The sequence below is a fragment of the Carassius auratus genome, unplaced genomic scaffold (assembly GCF_003368295.1).
Source record: "Carassius auratus strain Wakin unplaced genomic scaffold, ASM336829v1 scaf_tig00215499, whole genome shotgun sequence".
Taxonomy (NCBI): domain Eukaryota; kingdom Metazoa; phylum Chordata; class Actinopteri; order Cypriniformes; family Cyprinidae; genus Carassius; species Carassius auratus.
Window position 1 is genome coordinate 23066 of NW_020528113.1, and position 20451 is coordinate 43516.

At 38.2% G+C, this 20451-nt stretch overlaps 2 long non-coding RNA genes across 2 annotated transcripts; both read left to right on the forward strand.

Annotated features, from left to right (window-relative positions):
* Positions 1-404: 404 nt before the first annotated feature.
* On the forward strand, positions 405-13153 carry LOC113094913 (uncharacterized). Its single transcript, XR_003288227.1, has 5 exons — positions 405-2856; positions 4877-4965; positions 5070-5775; positions 6290-6448; positions 9921-13153. It is a non-coding gene; the product is annotated as an uncharacterized LOC113094913 (long non-coding RNA).
* Positions 13154-14149: 996 nt separating this feature from the next.
* On the forward strand, positions 14150-18455 carry LOC113094912 (uncharacterized). The gene is made up of 3 exons (XR_003288226.1): positions 14150-14822; positions 15020-15326; positions 15407-18455. It is a non-coding gene; the product is annotated as an uncharacterized LOC113094912 (long non-coding RNA).
* Positions 18456-20451: the final 1996 nt, after the last annotated feature.

Sequence of the window (20451 nt, forward strand, 5' to 3'; positions counted from 1 at the left end):
AATTATTACTCATTTTCTAACAGGCGTCGAATACTGACTTTAGGAAAAGGGGAATAACCAATGACATTTGAGATAACAACTAAAACAGCAAGCCCCGCCCCACGACTGACAAAAATAAAATTGTTCGCGCGAGCAGAGGTGAGATGATCGAGCGCGAGGATGTGGGGAATGAGCATGCGCGCGCGAGGGCTTTTATTGCGCGCAGAGTACATGTCACGCGCGCGCGAGAGTTTGAAATGAGCTCGCGGGCTCCCGTTTCTTCGCATCCGATTCAGTTTTCCTCTCGCGGAAGCCATATAGCGCGCGCGCCAGCATCAGTTGAATGCTCGGTTATTTTTGTCATTGATTTGCCGTCATACAACATGGGGGCGTGGCAGCATCGACGATTCCATTTTTTAATTCGAAGTTCGAGACTGTGACTTAATTTCGATCGATTTCGATTTAAAATCGAAATCGTGACACCCCTACTCAGCAGTCGTATATCCGTGAAGTTAAGCAAAACAGCAGCCTGCAGTAAGTTTATGGTCACTCAGCAGTCGTATATCCGTGAAGTTAAGCAAAACAGCAGCCTGCAGTAAGTTTATGGTCACTCAGCAGTCTTATATCCCTGAAGTTAAGCAAAACAGCAGCCTGCAGTAAGTTTATGGTAACTCAGCAGTCGTATGTTGAACCGGACTTCTGATTAAAACGTCCAGTGAACGACAATGATGACGAACAACCCACCATAACCTTAAACAGGCATATGAAACACACCTGAACAGCATGTCATTAAAGAACCCACGAAACTCATCCGCTTCTCTAGAAGTTCGAACAACAACGAGCGCCGCCGAGTATATGGCGATTAGTTCCGCTGTCCACTCTCCAGCTCTTGCACACCGTGCCGGAACAACAACAATGACATGACGTCACGTGCAATGCCCTCCCAGGTTACGTACACCAACCGCCTTTATAGTCCTCATAACTAGAGCTAAATCACCATCCAGCCGAGCGTTAATAGGCACAACTAATGCCTACTGCTACACAGTGAAAGAATGTGATGTGAAAAAGATGGGTCAGGGTAGCTACTATCATTTTGGCCTTACAATTGCAATAATTTCAGAATTTAAAATTACAAGCGAGAGTGAACTGACAACAGATACATTGACTGTTCATGTGAATGTTGATGGATTACCTCTTTCTAGGAGCTCTAATATGCAGTTTTGGCCTAAATTAGCTCAAATAGTTGAATTACCAAAGGCAAATGTGTTTATAAATAGTGTATATGCAGGTCCCTGTAAACCTGAATCGCCTACATGCATGATTTTATAGAAGATTTAAAAGTTGTCACAAGAGTTGGTGTAACTTTTAATGGTAAACACTACAATGTACCACTGCCAGATGCGTTTATCTGTGACACCCCAGCAAGAGCCTTTTTAAAATGTGTCAAAGGACATGGTGGCTACAGTTTTTGTGAGCGTTGCACGCAGTATGGTATTTATCTTGATGGTAAAGTTGTATTTCCTGAAATGGATTCAAGCCTAAGAACAGACACTCAGTTTGATCAAATGTTTGATGAAGAGCACCACCACTCTAAATCACCTCTCCAGGGCCTAGGCATTGGCATGGTTTCCAGTTTTCCTTTGGACTATATGCATTTAGTTTGCTTGGGCATTGTCCGTAAATTAATTGCTCTGTGGTTCAAGGCACCATTGCAGTGTCGGGTTTCATCTTCTACTCTATCTGCTATCTCTGATCACTTGAAACTGTGTAGACCAAGCTTACCCTGAAGCTTCTCCAGAAAGCCACGTTCTTTGACTGAGTACAGCCAATGGAAGGCTACAGAATTCAGGCAGTTTTTATTATATACAGGGCCTGTTGTGCTTTTTCAAAGATTACCACGTCAACAGTACAAAAACTTTCTTGTGTTGTCATCTGCTATGAGAATACTTTTGTCTCCTATGTGTAGAGAATTCTATGGGTATGCCCAAAAATTATTAAGATGTTGTGTTACCAACTTTGAGAAGATATATGGGACAAAATATCTGGTTAACAATACACACAGTCTTTTACATTTAGCAGATAATGCTAAAAAGTATGGCCCTCTGGATTCAGTTTCATGTTTTCCATTTGAGAATTATTTGGGACAGTTGAAATAAATTGTGAGAAGACCACAGAATCCTGTGCAACAATTTGTCAGGCATGTTTATGAAAGGCAATTATTTGCTCACATGTCCGAATAAATGCCTGAAAATGTTAAACTGACACAGCCTCATGAATTTGGACCAATGCTGACAGAATTTCAGCTGCATCAGTATGTTCAATACAAAATGTTCAAACACAAAGACACAATGATTTCAAGCTCCATTGGTACCAATTGTTTTGAACTTGAGGGAAGAGTTGGGATTGAGCGGAACATTGTGCATTCCACTGTGACTGGAGGAACACATGTGGTGTATGAACTTTTTCAGACAGGGACATGTTTTTTCAACTACCCCCTTGATTCTACATCACTTGGAGTCTGTCTGCTATCAAAACTGTCTGGTCAGCTTTCCAGTGCTCCAGTGACAGACTTCACTAAACTGCTGCTTTTATTGCCTCTTTATCATATGTTTGTGGCTTTGCCTCAGCTACACAGTACATGATTTATTGAACTCTGCAGGGTGTCCTCGTTCAGTGTTGTGGAGTTTGTGGATGAGGTTGACTCCGATGGCTGCAAGAAAATGGACATAATTCCATTCAAGTGGTTCAAGGGCACAGAGAGAAAAGTATGCTGGTGGCCACCAGTCTCACTATCCAATGTAACGAAGGCTGTAAAAGAGCACGCACCACCAGCCAGCAACTGGATAGCGTGTAACGTGCTTGTAATGGGAAGCGCAGGTAACTGATTTTCCTCCTTTATTTAAATATAGTAGAATAAATACTGCTATACTTTGCTTCTGTTAATTGGTTATTTGACCCTTGAACTCTTTATGTTTGTGTTCATTTCTTTACATCTTTGTTTTCCAAAGTAATACATAAAGGGCTGATATACAGTATTGTTCAAAATAATAGCAGTATGTGACTAACCAGAATAATCAAGGTTTTTCGTATATTTTTTTATTGCTACGTGGCAAACAAGTTACCAGTAGGTTCAGTAGATTCTCAGAAAACAAATGAGACCCAGCATTCATGATATGCACGCTCTTAAGGCTGTGCAATTGGGCAATTAGTTGAATTAGTTGAAAGGGGTGTGTTCAAAAAAATAGCAGTGTGGCATTCAATCACTGAGGTCATCAATTTTGTGAAGAAACAGTTGTGAATCAGGTGGCCCCTATTTAAGGATGAAGCCAACACTTGTTGAACATGCATTTGAAAGCTGAGGAAAATGGGTCGTTCAAGACATTGTTCAGAAGAACAGCGTACTTTGATTAAAAAGTTGATTAGAGAGGGGAAAACCTATAAAGAGGTGCAAAAAATGATAGGCTGTTCAGCTAAAATGATCTCCAATGCCTTAAAATGGAGAGCAAAACCAGAGAGACGTGGAAGAAAACGGAAGACAACCATCAAAATGGATAGAAGAATAACCAGAATGCCAAAGGCTCAGCCAATGATCACCTCCAGGATGATCAAAGACAGTCTGGAGTTACCTGTAAGTACTGTGACAGTTAGAAGACGTCTGTGTGAAGCTAATCTATTTTCAAGAATCCCCCGCAAAGTCCCTCTGTTAAAAAAAAGGCATGTGCAGAAGAGGTTACAATTTGCCAAAGAACACAACAACTGGCCTAAAGAGAAATGGAGGAACATTTTGTGGACTGATGAGAGTAAAATTTTTCTTTTTGGGTCCAAGGGCCACAGGCAGTTTGTGAGACGACCCCCAAACTCTGAATTCAAGCCACAGTACACAGTGAAGACAGTGAAGCATGGAGGTGCAAGCATCATGATATGGGCATGTTTCTCCTACTATGGTGTTGGGCCTATTTATCGCATACCAGGGATCATGGATCAGTTTGCATATGTTAAAATACTTGAAGAGGTCATGTTGCCCTATGCTGAAGAGGACATGCCCTTGAAATGGTTGTTTCAACAAGACAATGACCCAAAACACACTAGTAAACGGGCAAAGTCTTGGTTCCAAACCAACAAAATTAATGTTATGGAGTGGCCAGCCCAATCTCCAGACCTTAATCCAATTGAGAACTTGTGGGGTGATATCAAAAATGCTGTTTCTGAAGCAAAACCAAGAAATGTGAATGAATTGTGGAATGTTGTTAAAGAATCATGGAGTGGAATAACAGCTGGGAGGTGCCACAAGTTGGTTGACTCCATGCCACACAGATGTCAAGCAGTTTTAAAAAACTGTGGTCATACAACTAAATATTAGTTTAGTGATTCACAGGATTGCTAAATCCCAGAAAAAAAAATGTTTGTACAAAATAGTTTTGAGTTTGTACAGTCAAAGGTAGACACTGCTATTTTTTTGAACACACCCCTTTCAACTAATTGCCCAATTGCACAGCCTTAAGAGCGTGCATATCATGAATGCTGGGTCTTGTTTGTTTTCTGACAATCTACTGAACCTACTGGTAACTTGTTTGCCACGTAGCAATAAAAAATATACTAAAAACCTTGATTATTCTGGTTAGTCACATTGTACTGCTATTATTTTGAACAATACTGTAACTATAGGTTTTCACTCCTACAGGATCAAACCAGGCTTGACACAGTTTATTAATTAAATCAGATGTGCTCTTGATAGATAGGAAAGAAAACCTGCAACCACAATAGCACTTTGCAAACAAGATGTGAAATCTGATTTATAGTTATTTGCATATATTCTGGAACAAATATTGTGGTACTAAACGCTAATGTGAATTTCAAAATCTGCCTCACTCCTTTTGTGTATCATTGTGTTTTATAGCATCTTATGCCGAAGCTAGGGTTAAACTCCACCAAGCTGAGTATTCATCAGACTTGACAGACACAGAAAATATCTCAAGAAAAAAAAAGGTAGGTGTTATTTGGAGCAATGCAGGTCAAATTCCATGCACTCTAGAAATAATATGAAGGTAGTAGGTGAAGTGTGTCTTATATGTTTGTGTAAACTTCTCTAGGCCAAGTGCAAAAATCCTCCAGAGTCAACTGAGCACTCAACTGCAATCAAGTGAGAATTCAGATTATTCAGAGGAGCTTCCACCCACTCCACCAAACCAACTCCTTTGGCCAGCAGTGAGAGAAGTGAGCAATTACTTCCAAAACCCCACTGCCCAACGAGGCACCAGCCCCACAGCTACAATTACCAGTCCCACAGCCCGAGGAGTTGCCAGCTCCCCAGCTACAGTTACCAGCCCGACGGCCAGAGGAGTGTCCAGGCCCGCAGCCCGAGGAGTTGCCAGCTCCCCAGCTACAGTTACCAGCCCGATGGCCCGAGGAGTGTCCAGCCCCACAGACCGAGGAGTTGCCATCTCCCCAGCTACAGTTACCAGCCCGACGGCCCGAGGAGTGTCCAGCCCCACAGCCCGAGGAGTTGCCAGCTCCCCAGCTACAGTTACCAGCCCGACGGCCCGAGGAGTGTCCAGCCCCACAGCCTGAGGAGTTGCCAGCCCAACTTGTGAAGCCATGTTCACTAAAATTCTAACAGTTTTAAAAGAAGTGAAGGAGACACTACGTGTTCATGGAAAGATGTTGAATGCCCTGCTGAAAAAGCAAGACGGATTAATGGTAGAGGTTCCTGAAGGAGTGGACTTACCTCTGAAAACCCAGGCTGACCTTGAGGCTCTTGATCAGAAGCTGGGGGATCGTAGTGTCATGTCTGCTGTTGTAAGTTTACATTACATGTTATAAGGCCTACAATTTTCAACCTGTCCTCCAACCAATACACTCTTATAGGTCGTTTGTCCAAATCCCTGAAATATGACCCATCAGAGTGTATACTACAATTGTAATTTCATGACGACAGACGCAACACGATACTGTCATTATTTTTATGCCCGCTAGAGGGCGCTTAACTTTAAAATGTAAATATAGGTTGTAATAAGTTGCTAGCACAAACGACCTATATGGTCGTTTTTTGTTGGAGGACAGTCTCACAATTTTATTTTAATTGATAAATTGTTGTGGTTTCTTTTTCTTTTTTTATTGCTATACCCTTTTAAGTCTAAAATAAAGTTTAAATATCAGTAAGAATTTGTACATAGATTGCATAGATTGCTATAAAAATATCTATTGCAACTAATTTTCTGTATACTTTCAGGAATTTATTTTATTAATCTTAGCTTATTGTTTTTGCAGTTTATGTAAACCTTTGTTTTCTGTCTTTGGCTCTCATCCTTAGGTTGCCATGGTGGTAGATGTGGGTGGCGCAAGTATAGATGATGCAACGAGAAGAATGATGAAATACGTCTTTTTAAATGAGCTGGCATTGGAGTAGAATTTGTTTGGCCGTCATGGGAAAAAAAGTTTAAAGATTTGCGTATTTTCAACGTTGTGTATGGTAAGTAAATTAACTAAGTAAAAACTTCAGTTGTTAATAATGATCTTAAATTTGATGGTGACAATTTACAATAAGTTTACATTGGTTAATGCATTAACTACCATCAGCTAACAGTGAGTAATGCTTTTGTTACAGTATTGTTCATTATTTAATGAAAACACAACTAACCATTGTTAATTCATATTAGCTCAGGTTCATTAAACTATATTAACAGCTAAAATGTTTTAATTTGGTTATGTATTAGTAAATGTTGAAATTAACATGAACTAAGATTAATAAATGCTTTAGAACTATTTGTCATTGTTATAAAGGTAATTAACTAACAAAAAATAGAACGTTATTGTAAAGTGTTACTAATTTCATTTTAAAATCTGCAGACAGAATGTCTGCTGTTACAGTATATTTATTTACTGAATTCTATTCCTTCCAGTTTCCTCCCCACATGCCTACTTAAGCCGGTAAATCCCGACATATGAAAATAATAGTCTGAAAATCTATTTTATTTAAATAGTCCAGTACATTAAACTTTTAGACAATTTTATTTATTTATTTTTAAATAGAAAGAGGGGTGCAGGTAATCACACAAGCTAATGTTCCTCCAAATAGCATTTCTTTAGAACATACTGTTATGGAATTTTTTTATCTTGTTATTTGATTGCATTAATCTCATTTAACTATATTTTTAACATACAATGAATAATGTAGTATAAATAGTCCATAGGGACATTGAGTTATTTTCTGTAACCTGCGCACATAATTGCTTTAGGTTGAAAAACAACATTTAAGGGGAAACTTTATCAGGGACTGGCAGTTTTGAGAGTAACCAGACATCTACCATGTAATGTGCATGAGATGTGCATGTGTTATGGGGTGATGTGCACGGAGCAACATGATTGGCTCAAAGGTCCTAATCTGTCCTTCAATGTATCTTTTATACTATTAAAAGTGTGCTGTGAGTCTGTGTGTTATCTCTTTGCACACAGACTCAAGCTGTGTGTAAACCAGATCATTCTCTGCAGAGAATTAAAGCAATACAAAGACAAAACTCTGTTTGGTGTTTCATTCTCAGTCTCTATAAATTGTTATTGAATTAGAATTTCCACGACAATACACACCAAATGTGTATATATTTCTTGCAGTGGTGGACAGTAACGGAGTAGCTTTACTTCGTTACTGTACTTAAGTACATTTTTCAAGTATCTGTACTTTACTGGAGTAGTTTTATTTTGAGCAACTTTTACTTTTACTTCACTACATTCCAAAGCATAAAATCGTACTTTTTACTTCACTACATTTCATAAAACATATCGTTACTCCCTATATAATATCATGTGCTCCGACACGCAGAAGCGGTGTCTGATTCATCATGAACGAACTGAACCTTTTCAAAATAAACTTTTAAATCGGATTGCGAATCACACCAAACAATTTGTTTACGAATTAGAATGATCCGATTGCAGCTGTTCTGGAGTCTACCACTCACTGATTCAAATGAACCGTTTAGTGCGAGTCTCCAGAAGTAAGAACCGGGAGATCTAGTGAGCGCGCGTGCATCTGATGTTGCTAAAAGTAAGTTATTAATATCAAAATTTTGGATTAATTATTGTAACTGAAAATCATATTTGGGTCAAAACTGTCAGTTGTTTGGGAACTAAATCCATTGTAAAGCGTGATCTATTTAAGCCCACTGAAATGCTCGAGTGCAGAAGATGCAGACACATCAATTCTAGGTAAAAAAAAACAACAACAACAAAAAAAACCATAAAATAACACAGATTAAATACAATAACTTGTGCACGTTCAAATTCATCGCTGCCGTAATGTTAACAGTTTAATTAAAATGTCCTTTGTGACGTCTGTTTTTATATTGTTTATCTACAGTAACATTATACATATGTATATTGTTTGGATTAACTAGACGAGTAGACAGACATGAATGTTCATCGTACTGAAAATAAGTAAATATTGTTAGCTGATGCTAACTGTCTAGCTAATAAGCTTGTTGGTGCTAAGTTGATGTAATTTTTATAAATAATGTCCAAATATTTTTATTCAGCCACCTATCTGGTTAGAAAAGAAAGGATGTGATGTTCAGAACATGGTAACTACAGTAATTATCAGTGGGAAGAGATGCACCCCATTTGGCCATAGGTGTTTTTAAACCACAGACAAGATTTGAGAAGGAAAAAATCATTATGAAAATTCTTTTATTATTTTTTCCTTAAAATGTTCTTTCTAACTTCAGGCCTTATTATCATGTCATATTTACAGTACAGACCAAAAGTTTGGACACACCTTCTCATTCAAAGAGTTTTCTTTATTTTCATGACTATGAAAATAGTAGATTCACGCTGAAGGCATCAAAACTATGAATTAACACATGTGGAATTATATATGGAATTATATACATAACAAAAAAGTGTGAAACAACTGAAAATATGTCATATTGTAGGTTCTTCAAAGTAGCCACCTTTTGCTTTGATTACTGCTTTGCACACTCTTGGCATTCTCTTGATGAGCTTCAAGAGGTAGTCACCTGAAATGGTCTTCCAACAGTCTTGAAGGAGTTCCCGAGAGATGCTTAGCACTTGTTGGCCCTTTTGCCTTCTGTCTGCGGTCCAGCTCACCCCTAAACCATCTCCATTGGGTTCAGGTCCGGTGACTGTGGAGGCCAGGTCATCTGGCGCAGCACCCCATCACTCTCCTTCTTGGTCAAATAGACCTTGATGCCTTCAGTGTGACTCTACAATTTTCATAGTCATAAAAATAAAGAAAACTCTTTGAATGAGAAGGTGTGTCCAAACTTTTGGTCTGTACTGTAACTTTGATGTTCTGTAAAACAACACACTTTAAAATACTTTGTTCTTACTGGTAAAGATCAGATGGTCAGCTCTGTTTTCTCTCAGGTAAATCACAGTGTAAGCTTCACAGTGAACATTACTCTCATCAGCGTAGTCCATATCAACAACAAAAATATATCTTGACTCCATATAGTTATTTTGAAAAAATCCAAGGTATTTTGAGCAGTAGGATTATAAAAAATTTGCTAATATAAAATTAAATTAAGTAGCCTATATAAAATTGCAAACATCTATCTTGCAGTACTTTTTTACTTAAGTACATAAAAAATTGAGTACTTTTGTACTTTCACTTGAGTAAAATTGAAAAAGGAGTACTTTTACTTTTACTGGAGTAATATTTTACCATATGTATCTGTACTTTTACTCAAGTACTTGATTTGTGTACTTTGTCCACCACTGATTTCTTGCGACCTCGTAATAATTCTACACTTTTGATGACATCATTGTCATAAACTTTTGAGTCATGTGTTAGATCCGCCAAATTGAATAACTACTGAATCGAGTCATCCATAATTGGATTATCTGCTGCTATTGATCCGCGGCAAATTGATAAGACCATCCCTATTTGTAATATTAATTTGTTTGTATTAAAAATTCATTTGTTTTTGCAGAGGCTCTTAAGAACAACCCCCTGACATCAAAGGTCAACCAGCAAGAAGCTGAGAGAGCACTGTCAAAATGGTTTACTGGAGCAAGAGACAGAGGAGGACAAAGGGCATCAAGAATGCACCAAAAGATGGCTGCAGTTTAAATTTGACTGAAAAGGTTATAAGGTTATAAGTAGCTGCATCTAGCTGTTGTAGTTCTTGTATTTTTTTCTGACAATCGTGTTCTCAGATATGGTGGGTTGGCAGCTTTCCCAAACACTTATGGCTGGTTCTAAAATAGTTTTGTGCCTTTGTGACATAAACATGACATGATGGTTAGTTAAATAAAGCTGGATTTTGAACATATTTCAGTCTCACTGTGTTCTCTACTGCTTTAAAACTTGTATGTGTGGTGTTGCTTCTCGTTTAGATGGAACGCAGATGATCCCTAGTTGGGCCACATGCATATGATTCCTAGTTGGGCCCCACCTACAGCCCGGAAGATCCTGCATAAAACCTAAATGAGTAAGTTGCTTGGGCCAACATGGAACCCGTGAACAAACCCACTTTCAGCCCATATTTCAGCACATGCAGTAACCTTGTAGTACCCACAAAAAAAAAAAAAAAAACTAAAGCTGGGACCACGATGGGTCTTATGCATGTTGCCCAGTAAGGGGCCCACCTGTTTACAAGTGCCATTCTATATGAAACCCATGTGGGCAGTTGGCATGGGGCCATTATTGAACCTGCAGAAAATCCCATATAGAGCCCATTTTTCAGCCCATTTCAAACCAGCATGGGCCCCACATACTAATACTGACAGCTTGGACCGAGCTGGGTTTTGTGCATGTTGCCCACTTGGGTCCCGTCTAGTACAAAGTGCAATCCTACATGAAATCCACCTGAACAATAAACATAGGGCCATTATGGAACCCACTGACAATCCCATACAGAGCCCATTTTTCAGCCCATTTCAAAACCACAGGGGCCCCACATACAAATATCAACTGGGTTAAAGCTGGGATCGATATGGGTCTTGTGCATGTTGCCCACTTGGGTACCACCTAGTACCAAGTGCAACCCTACATGAAATCCATCTGGGCAATTAACATGGGGCCATTATGTAACCTACGGACAATCCCACACAGAGCCCATTTTTCAGCCCATTTCAAAACCACATGGGCCCCACATACAAATGTTGACTGCGATAAAGCTGGGACCAATATGGGTTTTGTGCATGTTGCCCACTTGGGTCCCAACTAGTACCAAGTACAATCCTACATGAAATTCATCTGGGCAATTAACATGGGGCTATTATGTAACCCGCGGACAATCCTACATGGGGCCCATTTTTCAGCCCATTTCACAACCATATGGGCCCCACATAAAGATGTTGGCTGGGTACTAGATCCTGGGTGGCATGCAATTGATGAGGAATGTCCCCACTGCAAAACATCAGACCACACTGCTTTAGGTACAAAGAGACGGCCTGCAGGCCCATTACCTGGGTCAGCCTCCTGCTGCTGTGCCTCTCTGACAATGGACTCTATTCCCCATCTGACTGGTGCCACAATCTTGGAGGGGGGAATGATCCTTACTGGGCTTGAGATCATGTTGGGTGGGTCAAACTGCCTGGAAAGAGAATCAGGCTTTTGATTCTTTGAACCTGGTCGATAGGAGAGAACAAAATCAAAGAGGTTAAAGAATAAAGCCCATTGGACCTGGCAAGAGTTAAGTCTCTTGGCGTCTTGGATATAGGCATGATTCTTGTGATCTGTCCATACATCAAAGGAGTGTCCTCCAACCAGTGCCTCCATTCCCCCAATGCTAGTTTGACCGCTACATCTCCCTGTCACCAATATCATAATTACTTTCCGCAGATGAGAGCTTGTGTGAAAAGAAAGCACATGGATGCAACCTGTTGTCTCTTATGGCTCGCTGGGAAAGTACAGCTCCTACTCCTACCTCTGAAGCATCCACCTCCACTATGAAGGGTGACTCAGGTTCTGGGATGGTAAATATGGATGCTGAGGTGAATCTGTTTTTCAGTTTGCAGAAAGCCTTTTCGGCCTCATCTGTACACAGGAAACCCTTAATACTCTTTCTAGTAAGAGCCATAAGTGGAGCAGCAATTGCACTGAAATTTCGAATGAACTTTCAATAGAAATTGGAAAAGCCAAGGAAACGTTGTAACTGCTTGGCGGAAGTGGGATGAGGACAATCTCTAACTGCTTGGGTTTTTGCAGGGTCCATCTGGATATGACCTTTAGACACAATGGAACCCATAAAGGAAACCTTTTGAACATGAAACTCACTCTTCTCCAGTTTGACAAAGAGATGGTTTCTCAGGAGTTGCTGGAGGACAAGGCGAACATGCTGCACATGTTCCTGGGGGTTCTTGGAAAATATAAGAATGTCATCCAAGTATACAAAGTCTGTTTAGCATGTCTCTTAGCACATCATTAATCAAAGTCTGAAATACTGCAGGAGCATTTACCAAACCAAAAGGCATAACTTGATACTCATAATGGCCAGTGGGAGTATTAAAAGCAGTCTTCCATTCATCACCAGTACGGATGCGGACCAGATGATATGCATTGCTAAGGTCCAGTTTAGTAAATATAGTAGCCCCCTGGAGCAACTAAAAGGCAGTAAGAGAGGATCCAGTGTGGCTTGTCTCCAAAAATTTGATTGATGAGGGTCATAAAAGCCATCTGTTCTGGACACCTGTTTGTACACGCCCTCCCCTCCCTGTACAGTCCAGTGACCTAAATATGAACTTATGAACCTAAGAAGGAATTTCGGAGGGAGGGAAAATGTGTCGGGATCTATGTGCTTTTTAAACTCTGAAAATGGTGAAATCATGAAAATGGTATAAGGCAAGATTTTATTAAGGTTTTACATACACAGTGCATTTCAAGAAAAAGGTTATAAACACAAACTAAATGGAAACAATGTAAAAACGGTGTTAAAGTTGTTACAAATTAAATAAAAAGAAAACTAGGTTACTGGTTATTTATCTAAAACAACCAAACAAGTCAAAAAACGTATATGTTTCATTAAGCAACACATGAAAAAGACGTGAGAGCTTGTAGCATTACAATTTAAAAAGGTGTTTTGTTTCCAGATAGAAAACTAGGTTACAGAGTTTTATAGCATTTGTACCTTACCTCAAACTAAAAAAAAAGAAGCGAATGTAAAGCAGCGATACAAACCAGAAAAGTTGGTGTTTGTCACGTCGGGATGAAAAGTTAAAACAAAAGAAAAAAGATGGTATGCATTTACGCTGATCTAAAATAAATCACACCAGACAAGATACTTGTCAAATCTATGCAGTACTGTACCACTAACTACCATTTTCAAAATCGAGACTGTTACTGACAGAGAGAAAGACTTTAAACAAAAGAAAAAAAGTTCTCACAGCAAAGTGTTAAGCCATCTCCATTGAGTCGACCTCACAGCACCGCTGACACACTTAGAATGAGGCTCGGGAATGCTTCGGAAAAGCCACGCCTACAGCCCTGCCCTCTCTAGCGCTGGAGGAGTGATAGCAGCATCAAATAGATTTAATTGTTAAAATGATTCAACTAAGTAGTTTTTTTTTTAGAAATAGACATCAGTCCTTAATTAGCAAAAACATTATATCTGTTTAAACATAAGATACATTTTTACTTTTAAATGATGTAGGCTTATATGATTTTTATTTACTTTTAGTCTAAAAAAAAAAAAAAAAAATTATCATCGGAACAAGTGTTATTTGTTTTTACATATTAAGTTAATTACTCTAATCTACGACTTTTCTAAATCTAGACTATTCCGTCGATAGATATTTTATTTTTGTCAATCTTAATTTCTCAAGCTATGTCAATTAACACACACACACACACTTTCCGAGTACAACATCAAAAGTACTCGGTTTAACAATATGGCAAGGAAAAAGAACATAGTCTCAAGTTGTGCATCGAAACGCGAACGTGTGGTATCTGGAGTCTGTGTGACTGGCTTGTGAAACTAACTAATTTCAAGGGGTCTTTGTCATTTAACCGGCCAAAAACCCATCCACTCAAAGAACCCAATGTACGTTTTAACAAGAAAGATGATCGTATATATATATATATATATATATATATATATATATATATATATATATATAGGACAGTTTTAGTTTTACTGTAATTACATTTATTATTTTTTCAAGCATCAATGCAAGCATCAATGCAAGCCTCAACACACACACACACACAAACACACACTTATGAGGTTTTTAAGTTATTAAAACTTTGACTTATTGACTTTTGACTTTAAGATCTTTGATTTCCAATGTAAGACACAATAACTTTTAATCGCAAACGATTCACAATACTTTGTGGGGAGAACCGCTAAACAGATATCAATGCATTGATTTTGGAGTTGTTAAAAATCCGTGCATTTCAAACAAGCGAAGTTAATGTCGTATCTAGCCCCCGTTGAAATGAAAGGCCGTCTTTACCCACCAGGATATGTGATAAAGGTCAGACGGTGTCTGGCGTAGATCATGCCGGTTACAGATACATTCAGTCAAGTTGTAAAAATCATATACATAAATCAACGTGTATGAGTATTAAAGATGTATGTTTTTAGGGCCTCCTCTACTGAAGTTTATTAGATTTTAGAGGTGTTCTCAAGAGACACCCACAGGGCTACCCAACCTTTAAACAATAAAGGATTTGTCATGCTCATTACCTGCAAATTATCTTCAAGCCGTGCTACGTTACAAATCCAACAATAAACAAAACAATGGCAGGCAACTACCAGGGTGAGTTTTTATATAAATTATTTAAATATATTTTAAAGTGAATATTTGTTTAATGTCTCATGGATGATCTCTAGGTGGTTTTGAGAATCAGGATTTCGATGAAGGTTTGGAACAGATCCTTGAAGAGTTATGTGAGTATTTTCCATCTTTATTTTATTAACTATTCAATATCTAATAATAAAACCATTGCCATTCTTACAGTTGATGAGGATGTGTTGTTTGCTTGTGATGAGCTGTTAATAACAGTAAGCCTTTTTCTCAATAAGTTAAAAATTACTAGATAAATAATAATAATGAGATATGTTTTTTTTTTTTTTTTTTTTGACAGACGAGCAAGCTGTTATCGACAATCAAGCGGTGATAATTACTCCAGAAAACATTTCACAAGAGGTTGTGATTAGTACCGAATCATAACACGATCTAAGACATGTCACGAATCCCACCCCCGCCGACGCTCTGGCTTCCGAAGGAGCTTCTCACAACCTCCCAGATGTCTCAAGCGTTCGCACTGAAGTTAGCGTTACATGTAGGCCGCGTCACTCAGAGGGTCAGGGGGTAAAATGTTTGAGGTTACCGGAACGGGAAACGGATGATATTCCAACTAACAGTCGTTTAAAGGACTTCGGAGAATAATGGTATGTATTAAAGCAGAAAATCTTATTATTACGTTTTATGTTTTGCGTTTTATTCAACAAAATAATAAAACCTTTATCAGCATTTACAGAGCAAGGATATGATGAAGGAAGACTAACAGCCTGGACTGATTCGATGTTAGATGACTGGGACCAGTTGTCTTTTAACGATTCGGCAAGCGGGGAGGAAACGGAAGAGTTACCTCACGAAAATCCTCAAGAACTGTTCCGTGAACGTGATTTAAATAGAAGGCTCGATTATGACATGCTTCGCCGTGTTAATCGACAGTTTGACACACTTTTTGATTTGAGCGGTCAAGCATTGTCCTATCTGGGTGCAGAAGAGATCGTTGCCACGAACAGCTATATGGTGTATTTCGGCAGTTTCAACAAAGAACTTTTAAATCTTATGCAAAGAATGTTATCAGATTTGTACCAGCGTGTTATGCGTGATCGCCCTTGATATGTATTGTATTGTTGTTTTTATTATTATTATTTTTTATTAGTTTATTTTTTGACATCGATTCGTTATTACCACCGAATATTTCTTACATTATTGTTTGTTATTGACAATGAGTCATTATTATAGTCAGGTATTTCTTACATTTATTATTGTTCTGTTCTTGATAGTGAATTATCATTATCACTAGTTTCTTTCATTTATTAATATTGTTTGTTGATGTCATTGATTTATACCTTAAAGTATTGCATGTTATTGTCTCCCATATTAGGTTTTGTTTTACTTGCGGAGAAAAAGGTGTTTTGAATTTATACTTACTGTATGTTTCTGTTTTTGTTATCTGGTTATGTCACATTGTGAATTGGGGTTGGTGTTTTCAGGAGTGTGCACGCTTGTCTTTAAACTTGAAAAGAGGGTGTGTTTTCGATTTAAAAATAAATAAATAAATAATATTTCAAAATGAGTAGTAAAAGATGATTTACATACCCACACTTCAGAAGATGATCAGAGATCATTAAGACCCAGATATGATTTTCAAAACAATACACAACAGTTACGTGAAATTATTAACAATCATTTACAGATGTTACCACCTAATCCTCTTAACATGATAGATAGATTACATGAGCTTATAGACGAACAACATGAATGGTTGGGTGCAGCTATAAACAGCGATGATCAATTCGGTGCAGGACCTTCTAATAACGAGCCCTCAGGTTATGATCCCACAGCTCCAGATATGGGTCTCAGTCAGCCTTACATAGATAGACTAGTGAGAGAAGGAGGTACGTGGGTGATTTTACAATTGTCACAAGACCTCGATTTAATGGTTAAGAAATGCAGGGGTATGTAACATCACGTGACACTAGCCACCTGCTCACGCGCACAGAGACCATTGTGTGGAATAAAAAGAAGTTCACGCTGCATAATAGAGCAGTTTTGAAAAGATTCTAAGTTGTATATGACAAGCGAGTGCTACTACCCGATTACAGCACACTTCCTTATGGCTACTAATGGTATTTCTAGCACACAAAATGTGTATGTTGAAGAGGATTTTGACTTTCGATTGCAAAACCCTTTCTCAGCCTTAATCAGCCTAATCGGCCCATCCGGAAGCGGGAAGACTGTCTCTTTATAAAAAATGTATTGTGTAATGCACACAAGTTGATCAACGTAAAAATTGACAGTATTGTATTTTTATACAGTTGTTGGCCACCTTTGTATGACGAACTGTTGTCATTGTATGATATAAAATGTATTGAAGGTATTACAAACTCTTTAACGGATGAAACTTTATTACCTCCTAATGTCAATGTATTAATTATCTGTGATGTTCTGATGTGGCAAGCCTTTTCAAACGATGAACTCTTGCGCGCTTTCACACAATATGTTCATCATAAACCATTTTCTATCATATTGATAACCCAGAACCTGTTTTTTTTCACGGTAAAACCAGCAGGACTATCACACTGAATACTCACTACCTTATTTTGTACAAGAGTCCAAGAGACTCGATGCAAATAATACTTTAGGACGTCAGATTTACCCAGGAAATACAAAGTTCTTTATGGATTGTTAGAAGGATGCTACCAATCAACCTTACAGATTCCTTTTGATTGACTTTAAAGCTAAAACACCAGCGTGTTTTCAACTCAGATCAGGATTGTTTTCAGATCAACAGGTGGTGTATGTACAGAAAAGACTATGGTGGATACTGTTGGTGAAAATGAGTGATTTTCAAACTTACCTATTTTAAAACTATTATATAAGGCTTCACCGAGACAACACCACATTATTTTACAGTCAACGTCAGATCAGCTAATTGATATCCCTGTGTGAGGTAGCTCTTAATGTATTTCACAGTAACATACCTCTAAACACCAACCAGCTCCGGAGGTTAAAAAAGATAAAACAGGAGATCACATATGCCACTAGTAAAAAGATTAACATCAAAAGAAAAAAAACGGTTGATTGATCAACGAGGCGGTTTTCTTGTACCTCTGTAAAGTGTGGCAATACCATTTATCACTAGTTTAATAACCTCCAGACAGCATTAGGAATGGAATATGCCGAAAAGCTTTACCTAATCCCTCAGAATCAGATGAATAAATTAAGAACTGCAGGTGTTCGTGAGACAATTCAACAAGCTGTGGAGAACGATTTAGATACAGCTATAAGAAACGTATTGCAAAGGAGTGATTTAGATTAACATGGGAAGGCTAAACTTTATTCCAGCGTCTTACAGAGGTTTTTAATTATAGTAAAACAAGGTGATTTGGAGAGTAGTACTTTAACTCTTTCACTACCGAAAATGGACACTATTCATGCCGATGAACCTGCTAATACACCTGCTACTGCACCTGCCACCGCACCTGTTAGTGCACCTACTGCTTCACCGTCGCATGATGAAGGCGAGGATCAGATGTCGACGAAATCTCTCAAAGAAGTTTAAACAACATCAAATTCATTCTGAATAAAATGTCTAATGCCAAACAAGTGTATTCATGGACAAATTCTGGCGAGTTTGTATTTAAAGAGAATGTTATATACCATTTTCCACAATCACGAATCCGCAGGTTAAACGCATAGTTGAAACCCTTAAAAAGAAAATCGCCTAATCCCATGAAAAAAGGGGTTCGTAAAAAGCACACGTCAAAGACTATGTCACTATCTACTGCCGCTGGTGGGCAGTTGTTTAATTCACCCTCACTCGATACTACTGCCTGGTTATCTTTCTAATTGTTTTTGTGAGTGTGTGTGTAAATATGTTTTGAAATAATTATGTTGTGTTATGTATTAAGTTTTTGATGTTAATAAAAAAAAGATGGAAAAAGAGGTCTGTCTATACGTTGTCTTTATTTATACAGTACAACCATATTGTTAATAGGTTCAAGATTACATAACATTTTTATTTAATAAACATAAAATAATAGCACAGTTCTAGGCGTACTACAAACACCTTTTTTGTACACACTTAATACAATTAAATGTATCACAGAGAGAAGGTTTCAGTCTCTTTGCAAATCATGCAACCATATTATCATTTTTAATCAGATCATCATCGTACAGTTTAACATCATTTTCATAATCATAACCCTTTGACATGTGATACAGAAAAAACACACAATGTTGTCCGCAAGTATTTGATGTGAAGTCTTGAACCTGTTTGGTAGAGTATTGTACACAGATAGAATTGTTTTTTTAAAAAGGTTTGTACGGTCTTTGGAAAACGGGGGTCTTTTGGAGATCCTCCAAAGGTATCAAAAAAGCAGCTCACGTCATCCTTGATTATGTAAATTGCTAACCAATCCAACCCCGGTTTTGTGGAGGGGTCTGAGTTAAAAATAAGCATAGACGGAGTATTCTTTATGGTCACTTTGGGTAGATAATCGCTGGGAAGCACTCCTAAAAAACTTGTATTGTGATCAATTTTATCCATTACAGACGTTAGTCGAACCGTATTCATTTTCCCTCCTCCTCAGTAATAATCCACTAACACCTGTCTTCGATTGGATATTTCAACAATTGAATCAAAAATCGCATATACGATAATGGTTATGGATTGTCTGAGAGGTTGTCTGAATCGTGCTTCTAGTCTAATATTCCCTGATTTAATTAGTGAAACATGATTCGAACAATCTTCATCAGGGGACAAATTAAAGGCGTAGAGCTTGCATCCATTTAGTAAATCCTGACGATCTATTACAAGAGGTTGATTTTTAAGATTTCTTCCGGTAGCCGTCATGAGTTGATAAAAGTCCCTAACGGCTGATCCGCTCTCATATACCGGTTGAAACGTTTTGGACGGAATTTGGACACCATCTTGATATAAAGTCAAAAACTTGAGGTTAAAATGTTTTAAAGCAAAGGGGTTTTTATCATACGCCCCTGAAAAGGCTGAATTTTCAGTCATTGCTAAAATTATTGATTTTGGTTGTGTCCCGAGAAAAAGATTTTCTTGATTAGATATGCGAGAACCAGCTGGGATAGAAAAATTCTTCACACACACACGGTCTATGGGGTATTTAGCAACAGTGCCTAGAAGCGCCTTTTTATATCTACCCCATTCAACATAAACTTTTCTTGAAAGAAAATGTCACTATGAAGGGGGCTACTAATTCTATCACATTACTAGCATTGGTAAATGCAGCTCTCTTCATTAACCCCATATTTTCTCCAGCAGGGTCAGTAGCATCCACGTGACCCGGTGTATCTTTGTAGAACAAACCGGCTGAAAAGACACTTTCGAGTGTATCTTTTCCAAAATTAATCAGAGCTTCAATCAAACACCTGTAGGGGTAGGTACTGGAACTCTGGGTTATCAGACAATCCCACAGAGAGACATCCACCTGTGAGAATATACATGCTCCCGCATAGTTTATTAAACCAACAGGTGATCCGTCCGGTATATTAGAACCGTCGGGTCCGGTTATTTTGAGTCTAGTGTATAAAAGAGAATGATTAAGGATGTGATGTTCAGAACATGGTTACTACAGTAATTGTGATGCACCCCGTTTGGCCAGGGATGTTTTTACACCACAGACAAGGTTTGAGAAGGAAAAAATAATTATGAAAATATAATTATATTTTCCTTAAAATGTTCTTCCTAACTTCAGGCCTTATTATCATGTCATATATAACTGTGATGTTCTGTAAAACAAAACTTTA